This window comes from Suricata suricatta, chromosome 1 (genome assembly GCF_006229205.1).
Source record: "Suricata suricatta isolate VVHF042 chromosome 1, meerkat_22Aug2017_6uvM2_HiC, whole genome shotgun sequence".
Lineage (NCBI taxonomy): Eukaryota > Metazoa > Chordata > Mammalia > Carnivora > Herpestidae > Suricata > Suricata suricatta.
In genome coordinates this window covers 37548175-37556978 of record NC_043700.1, presented here as the reverse complement: position 1 = coordinate 37556978, position 8804 = coordinate 37548175, and the positions used below count along the sequence as shown (strand labels likewise).

Here is an 8804-nt window from a genome sequence, read left to right as displayed (position 1 = left end):
GGGGGGAAAAGAGGTGGTGGTGATGGTGGAGGGCACTTAAGGGGAAGAGCACTGGGTGTTGTATGGAAAACAATTTGACAATAAAATATTATGGAAAAAATAAATAAATACATACATACATACATACATACATACGGAGAACAAACTGAGGGATGATGGGGGGAGGAGGAAAGGGGAAAGTGGGTGGGTGATGGACATTGAAGACTGCACTTGTTAGGATGAGCAGTGGGTGTTATATATAAGCCAATTTGACAATAAATTATATTTAAAGAAAAAAAGAAATCCTTCCTGCCCACTATCCACCACTACAAGATGAATCTCCCACAAACGGAGCTTTGACCACCTCACACCCTTCATCAAGTCTTCAGCGATCCCTGTTACCTGGATAAATTAGCCAGTATGTGCTCCTGGCCACTTTCCCAGCTTCCCACCTCTCCCCTTCACACTCCACACCCTCCAAACTGAGCCCCTGCGTGTGCCCTGTATTCACCTAGGTTTTCCCATCTTGCACCTTGTTATATACTATCTAGTCCACCTGGATGCATATCCTCTCTCTTCCCCAAGCCCCGCCTGTCCCCACCATACCAAATCCTCAAGCCCCAAATCACAGCCTCCCGTGCCATATTAACGGCTCCTTCTTGACAAGCCCTGAGCTGTCACGGATAAGGTCTAGGAGGAAAAGTACTGGGTTTCCAGGTCTCCACTAAAGACAGTAAATGTGGCCCAGCCCTGCAACAGCCCCACTCTTAGACCAGAGCCAAGGACTGGGATCCCTCCCCTCCACAAACACCCTCCTCAGCCCCCTTCCTGTGTGTTCTCACTTCCCTCCTTATTTTATCTGATCAAAATCAACACCATGAACAGTCTTCAGGCTAAAAATGGTTCCCAAAGGGACACTTATACCCCTAAGGATATGCGGGAAGGGGTAGGAGAAGGCTGCAGAAGAGCTCTGACCAGAGCTGAGAGGTCCCGCCAACCCAGTGCTACTGCCCTTCTAATCCACCGATCAAACTCACCCTAGTCAGGGAAAACCAGAAGGGAGCCTGCTTCTCCTAACAGCCTCAAGTAACTGGAGGATTGATTACTATTGGCTACCCAGTATCTCACATAGGAAAACAAAGCTTGGCCAAGTACAAGGAATCTTCTTCTGGCTTGCAAGTCTCACTGGTTGATACAAAGTTACCAGATTCATTCACTTAAAAACATATTCTAAACCAAGTCCTACACAGTCTCCAAACCTTAAGCTACTCAGTATGGCTAATTTTAGTTCTCCTCCAGGTAAGCTACACCTAGCAGTGTTCTCTAGGCAACTGCCCATTCTGGAGGTGACATTGGCTCTTCTTCCCTCTCCTGACAAGCAGCGCCCAGAGGCCTCGGGTGCAGTGTGTGGCGATGTGGTAGCTCTATCCTTCCAACTGGCTCCCTCCTGCGGGCAACGCAGAGGCTGGACCTGCTCCCCAGGAAGACTAACACGCTACCCTGCACGTGCCGGTTGTTCTTAAAGTTCTGAAGGAACGAAAGAATGAGAATCTCCCAAGGTAGCCACACTGGGTAATTAGGCAAATCACTTGGCCATCCTCACAGTCTTCTCTGGCTCTGTTCCTCGGCCCCTGCCTCCCCCACCCCTGCCCGGAAAAACAAGGCAATAAATGAATGTGCTGCCCAAGAGGAGACAAGAGTAACAGGGCATCTGAGTCACACTTGGACCTCTGTTACATCGGGGGTTAGATGAACTTTTCCAAAGCACCACTAATACTCTCTTTAAAAATCTATTTAAAAATAGATTTCTAAAGTCTCTCCACCCTGCAGTCACACCCAGCCCTTACAGAGTAAGCCACAGCATGGATGAGAGTTGTTCATACCCTCTTCTCTGTCAGTGAACCTACCAACCCTCCCCAATTTAACATTTAATTCATTTAAATTAAGGAAAATTCTATTTCCAGCTCCAAGAGGATTTCACAAAATGGCAGAGAGTCATTGTCCCTGTGGTATGTGAACCCAGGCCCTGTTCCATCCATATCTATGTGGTGGGGAACAGAATTTCCTCAACATCCTCAAAGGAAACATTACTTCCTAAGAGGAAAACCACAGTGGAGACAAATGGTGACCTCGGGAGCAGTCAGGGCACTGTGGTGCATGCAATCAAGAATGTGAAAAATGCCGGTGCTAAAATCAGACACTGGAATACACTGAATCAGGTTTAAAGGGGTGCTCTTCCCAGCCTGAAGTCCACAAAACACCCAGAAGAATCTCTTTTTTGTCTCTGACCACAAAGAAAGAAGAGGAATTACTTTAATGGGGAAAGAATAAATAGTGGTAATAAACATCTGTGGCGCCTGTGTCACAGATGCCTCTAAAAGTCAGGGCCCCCCCAGGACGTGACTCCAGGCACTGGCCTTGTGCTGTGGGCCCTCACTTCCCTTATCAGAGCAAAATCAACACAACAGACAGTCCTCAAGCTAAAAATACTTCACAAAGGGGAAACTGGAACCATAGGACTATGCAGAAAGGGGGAAAGGGGGGCCCCTGAGGAAGCTCTGACTAGGCCAGCCAACACGAGGCTACTGCCTTTCTAATCTAGCAACCAAAGTCACCCAAGTCAGAGAAATCCAGAAGGCAGCTCAGGAAAAAAGCAGCATAAAGTTAAATAGGATCTGAGAACACCAACACTGTCAATGGAAATACTGGTACCAAACCCAGGAAATTCTCGGTTGGTTGCCAAATAAATCAGGCAGTTCTGTATCCAAAGGCACTGTACAATTAAGCATTAACCAATCACAACACTTAACTCCCCATTAATAGCTCTGTGAACCGAGGGACTCAATAACACCTCAGTTGCCAACCTGTTTACCAATTATTTCATTTAAAGCTGTGAGATTTAAGATGAGGACAAAGGTCAGTCTCAGGAAGAATAATACCTCTACCCGCACTGCCTAGAAATAACACAGTATCAGAGATGGAGACTGTGTTTATTTACAGAGTCACTGAGGTGAGAGAGAACCAGAGGAAGCCCTTTAGTCTGGTTCTGAGGTCAAAGTAACTGATCACAGTGCCTTGTTTTATTTATGCTTTAATGGCAGAATAATGCAATATTTCCTACATGCAAAGGAACACCTGTTGTGCATACATCTAAGTTCTGAAGCATACTGGTCAACTCAGCACCCATCAGCAGGATGGTGCAAGTGCATCTATCACAAGGGAGTCCTGGCAAGGGGACATATTTTCATCACGATTAGTCAGCATCTTTGAATCTGACCCACTGATTAATGATGACTACTCCAGATTTTAAGATCTTTTCCTGAAGCTTGTGGTCTCCCATGATTAAGGCATTCCCAGGAATACACTGAGGAGGGCAGGTTTCCTTTACAAGACAATCAAGTGAAATAAAGCCAAGCCACTCCAGTTCCTCCTACAAAACACGTTACCCAGTGTTCACATTGAGTTAGGAAGGCCACTTCCACAAAGCATACAAGAACCCGTTATAGTAAAGGTACATAGCTGCATTTGAGCCAAAGACTCAGCACTGAACACCATATGAAAGGCAAGAAATGAGAAAAACTACCTCCTGCTTACCTCTCCCTCCTTTCCCCAATTGTACTCACTATCCTATTCATTCCCTATGAGTTTTTAAACCAAAAAAGCACAGAAGTTCAGGGAGAAAGGGCACAGCAGTCAACATTACATGGAGTGGTAGCACGTGCTCCCTAATCCTGGAGAGGTCTAATATCCACACATCCGGCACCCAATATATATCCCAGTTCTGTCTCCTACACGTGTGTGGACTGAGACATGGTACTGTACTGCTCTATGCCTGTTTCATCATCTGTGCATTATCATGCCCATCCCACAGAAAGCGAAGACATCAGATAAAGCATGTGAAGGGCCCTTAAGCTGATGATTATTGTATACATGTCAGTGTCTGTATTGTTGGTATAGTAATTATTATCAGGAGATACTGAGGGCAGGATCAGAAAACAGGACCAAAGCTAGATTAAAGGATATGTTGCATTCAGACAAAATGCTTACAACAAGACAGGAACATCTTTTCAGAAAAGAAATCAACCCTTCTTTAGATCTTAGAAAGAGAATTCTCAGTGGCCCATTGATATCTCTTGATACTAGAATTCATTCTCATTTAGCAAATATTTTATGTGTGTGTATTATGTCAGGCACCAAACTGGGCACCAGGAATACAGAGATAAACAGGAAGCAAGGTCCTGCCCTCAAGGGGGCTATATTCTAGTTGAGGAGGGGAGACAATAAGCAAGTGAACAAACTAATAGACAAGTTCAATGTGGTGCTAAGAAGGAAGCAGTAGGGTACAATGCTTCAGTCTGGCTCTTGGGGGGTGGGGGGACTATTTTGGATGGGCTGGTCATGGAAGGCTTGCCTGAAGAAGTACAGTTTAAGGTAAGGGAATAAAGTGGTTCTGGTAAAGGGAAGAGCAAGTGCTCCTGGGGCTAGGAAGCCCTTGGCAAGTTCAAGGGCATAGAAGAAGGCCAGGATGGCTGCATGCCGTAACAAAGTGCTTCTCAGCTTGGCAAGCAGTGGAATCCCAAGAGAGCTCTAGGAGCCCCTGATGCTTGATCTGCTCCAAGTGCAACCTCGAATAGGATTGTCCCGGTGCAGCCTGGGCACGGGGAGTTTGCCAGGCTCCCCAGATGTTCCTGAAGCACAGTTCAAGTTGAGACCCACACAGGGGAAGACTCCAAATAAGGCTCAGCAAAGAGTCCTGGGGCACTTGGGGATCGAGGACTTCCTCTTTAAAAGGCCGCTTCCAAACCTTTGCTCCTGTCAGCAACTACACCAAACACACAGGTGAAGGCCAGGTTGGAGGCTAAGTCCCCAGTAGTGGAAAAGACTAATTACCTTTTATCTTCACTTCACAGCCTAGAAGCAGGCAAGACAAGGTGTGTGAAATATTTACTCCCTGGAGGCTTGACTTTCCTCCTGAAGGAATACTTCTAGAAAAACTGTTGCTAGTAAACTGGCTTAATCCCTATCCCTGTATATTATCTGTGACTTCTGAGTTAAAATGTTTAAAAAAAAAATACCAAAAAGGCATAAATTAATTATAATTATCTCTGTCATCCCATAAAATGCATAATTAAAGATTAACTCAGCATGACAATGTATGGGGAGTGAACAGGGTCTGTAATCCAGATGTCCAGAAATAATGACCAGCTGAGAGTCAGTCGGGCCAGGGTGCTGCTGTCATCTGGCTTATTTTATGGCACGTGTCATAAGGCGGTAAAATCGCCTGTAAAAGGATGGTGCCCATAAAAGAAATAGATCATCGTAACGACTATGGGCTTGGTGACAGGAAGCACACCAACGGCACTGTGGTGGTCTCCCAGGGAGGAGGCGGGAGAACAAAGAACACCTTTATCAGAAATACTTCATTTCTTTCATTTCAGAAGCGCTGAGGCAAACATGGCACAATGTTAGAACTCCTCATTAATTCGAGGGAGTGGTCCACGAATGCTTCTGCTATTACTGCCTGCACTTTTCTGTATGAAAAAAGAAAAGAGAGCATGTTTAAAGGGTAAACCTTCTTCATTTAACACTTAGATAATGCGTTAAATTGACCTGAAACCCTGTGATTATTTCTTTCTTACCGTTTGCCAGTTTCGGAGGCCGTGCTCCTAAATTCATCACTAGCATTGTGCTTCTGTGATAGTAATACTTGAGAGCTGTGAATCACCTGGCAGGCCGTCTACTTCACATTCTCCCCTTTCATTCAGTGGAATCACCCCTCAATCTCCCCTCTGACACTGCTCCTGAAAGTACCCCAGAAAGAAAGATTAATCAGACAGCCCTCATATTCTCCAAGAAGATTGACCCTGTGCTTCACCACCCCACCAGACCCCTGCTGCTATCTCAGAGGTTTTTGGGTCAATCATTACATATTCTTTTTTTTCTTAATTTACACTTTTTTAATTTTTTCTAATTTATTTTTAATTTATTTTTGAGACAGAGAGAGACAGTATGAGCACGGGAGGGTCAGAGAGAGAGGGAGATACAGAATCCGAAGCAGGCTCCAGGCTCTGCGCTAGCTGTCAGCAGAGCCTGATGCAGGGCTTGAACCCACAAACCATGAGATCATGACCTGAGCCGAAGCCGGAGGCTTAACCAACTGAGCCACCCAGGCACCCCTACACTCTCAATATAAATATATTTCGGAGGGCAGTTTGACTTTAGGCTCTTGTATGTCTTTAAAGGAGAATTCATAGTCTTTGTGCCAAGTCAGGCCCAATAAAAAGTAAGTAATCATCACCAGTGATAGTTGAGCAGTGCCGGAGGGAGAAAAGACAGAAGCTGAAAGTTTTAAAACTGCTATTTTCATCCAGAAATATTTATCAATCAATTTTACAGCAGCAGAAAACATTTCCCTCTGCAGGAAGGTGGGGCTGGGAGGAAATAGAAAAAAAAACACAAAAGAAGAGATTCTAACAAGCTCAACAATAAATTTTAACAGGACTCACTTTGGTGATGAAATGTAGTAGATCAAATCTTGTGTGCTGAATGGCAGGAAGTAATGTATTCCAACGCTGTGGTGTCTATTTAAAGGGACAGCACAAATAAAACCTATATGGAAGCTTCTAGAGTACAAATTCCTAAATCAACGTTACTATACTTAAAAATTTTAGTATTTTGGGGGTCACCTGGGTGGCTCAGTCAGTTAAGTGTTTGACTCTTGATTTCAGCTCAGGTCATGAACTCACAGTTCTTGAGATCGAGCCCCATGACAGGGTCCATGCTGATAGCGTGGAGCCTGCTTGGGATTCTCTCTCTTACTCTCTCTCAGACTCTGCCCTATTCTCTCTCCCTCTCTCTGTCAAAATAAGTAAATAAGCTTTTAAAAAAGAATTTGTATTTTTCAGAAGCTTAATTGCCCAATGTAACTCAGGCAATTAAAAAAGAGGAACATTGAGTTTCCCTCAGTTGACTTCTATTCTCAGCCGACATGTAGCGTGCCCACAGGTGAGCATTTCCTGCCCCTTTGCTGGGATGTCCCACACTCTTCAGAACCAGGAAAGGATAAACTAACAGCACACGGCCCCTGTGACGTGCCTGGCACTGGTGGACCAGCCATCCTCAAATCTTACTTCAATGACTCTTCTCAAGAATCCCAAATATGAAACTATGTCCAGTTTACCAATGAGGAAGCCATGTGCCCCGGATCACAGAAGTAATACAGTAGTGAGGCCAGGTTAGAACTCATAGCTCTTCAACCCCAAAATTCACACTCCTTCCTTTATACTCCACCCGGCTTCACAGGAACACTAAAAGGACAGAAGAAGGAAGATCTTAGCCCCCTGCCCTAGGGTACCAAGGAACGGTTGTAATGGTTTAATTCACATTGCCCACCTCTATCGATGAACACTCTGTTTCTGAATATTTACTCTGCTTGTTCTCCAAGGGCCCAAGTGGCCTTGGAGTGCTTCTACCAAACAACCAGACTGAGCACATCCTAAAGACATGCCCACAAAACACTTCCTTACCTCCATCAAGTCTCTGCATTCCAACCACCACCATCAAAAAATAGAAGCACCAACCACTGCATTTTTTTTTTAATAGCCTTCCAGGCCAAAATGGTACCAAGAAAGAAAAAAGTTGCACAGACAATTTTTGTTGTCTTACTAAAGGTGGGGGACCATCTCACTGCGGTCCCTAGATGCACAGAGAGCGACACCAGTGGAATTTTCAAGACCATGCAGGGGACAGATTTTGACAGGGGGCATCCCAGCTGTAGTAACTGACTGCTTGCTATAAAAGCTACTAGATGAACCCTGTGCAGAACATTTAAAAACGTCATTATAAGGAAACATGGTCACGATCTTCCCCTCAAACAAAAAAAATATTTTCAACAAACAGCCTAGAATGTTCTGTCTTCCTCCTGTCTCCCAATGCCCTATCCCATCACAATCAGGAAAGCTCACCTGATTAGTCCCCATCTACTCTCAACAGCTCTTTTATCCTGAAAATTTCCAGATTCTCCTTTATCACTGAATCCTCAAATAACGGTTTGTGCTGCTTTGTGAGATTTTAGGCCTTTTCACAAGGACTGGACTCTGTCGAGGATACACAGAGGCACTGGATGATTTCTGCTCTCAGGAAGGTGAGCCACACTGAACAGAAAGGGATAATGAGCCCCACATAAGAGATGTGGGGAGTACAGAAAAGAGGGGCAGGAAGCAAAGTTCATGAAAGGCCTCGAGTAAAAGAAAGCATTTCATGGGCTCTAAATGCTGAGTTAGATTTCCCTTGAAGAAAATTTTGTAAAGAGGGATGAAGATTTAGTAGATATGGGAGTTGAATGTGCTCCCCCCGCACCCCACAAAAGATATGTTGAAGTTCTAACTTCCAGTACCTCAGAATGTGACCTTATTTGGAAATAGGGTTGTTGCGGAGGTAATTAGGTAAGATGAAGTCATACTGGAGCAGGGCAGGCCCTTAGTTCAATATAACTGGTACCCTTACAAGAAGACAACCATATGAACGAAGATAGGGGCACACAGGAGAACATCGTGTAACAATAGTCAGAGATTGGAGAGATGCAGCTACAAGCCAAGGAACTCTAAGGAGTGCTTGCAAAATACCAGAACCTAGGAATAGGCAAGGAAGGACTCTCTTACAGGTTTCAGAGGGAGCATGGCCCCGCCCACACCATGATTTTGACTTTCAGCCTTCAGAATGGAGACCATACATTTCTGTTTTTAAAGCCATCCACTATGCAGGAACTGTATTATGGCAGCCCTAAGAAACTAATGCAGTGGAGGATTGGAAGAAAGAGAAAAACA

At 44.7% G+C, this 8804-nt stretch overlaps 1 long non-coding RNA gene across 2 annotated transcripts; it reads right to left on the bottom strand.

The window, feature by feature from the left end:
* Positions 1–5415: 5415 nt before the first annotated feature.
* On the bottom strand, positions 5416–7272 carry LOC115293225. Of its 2 annotated transcripts, none has more exons than XR_003909445.1 (3): positions 7160–7272; positions 5619–5780; positions 5416–5510 (listed from the first exon to the last, which is right to left on the bottom strand). It is a non-coding gene; the product is annotated as an uncharacterized LOC115293225 (long non-coding RNA). The 2 variants fall into 2 exon arrangements; XR_003909467.1 differs by lacking the exon at positions 7160–7272 and adding an exon at positions 6486–6560.
* Positions 7273–8804: the final 1532 nt, after the last annotated feature.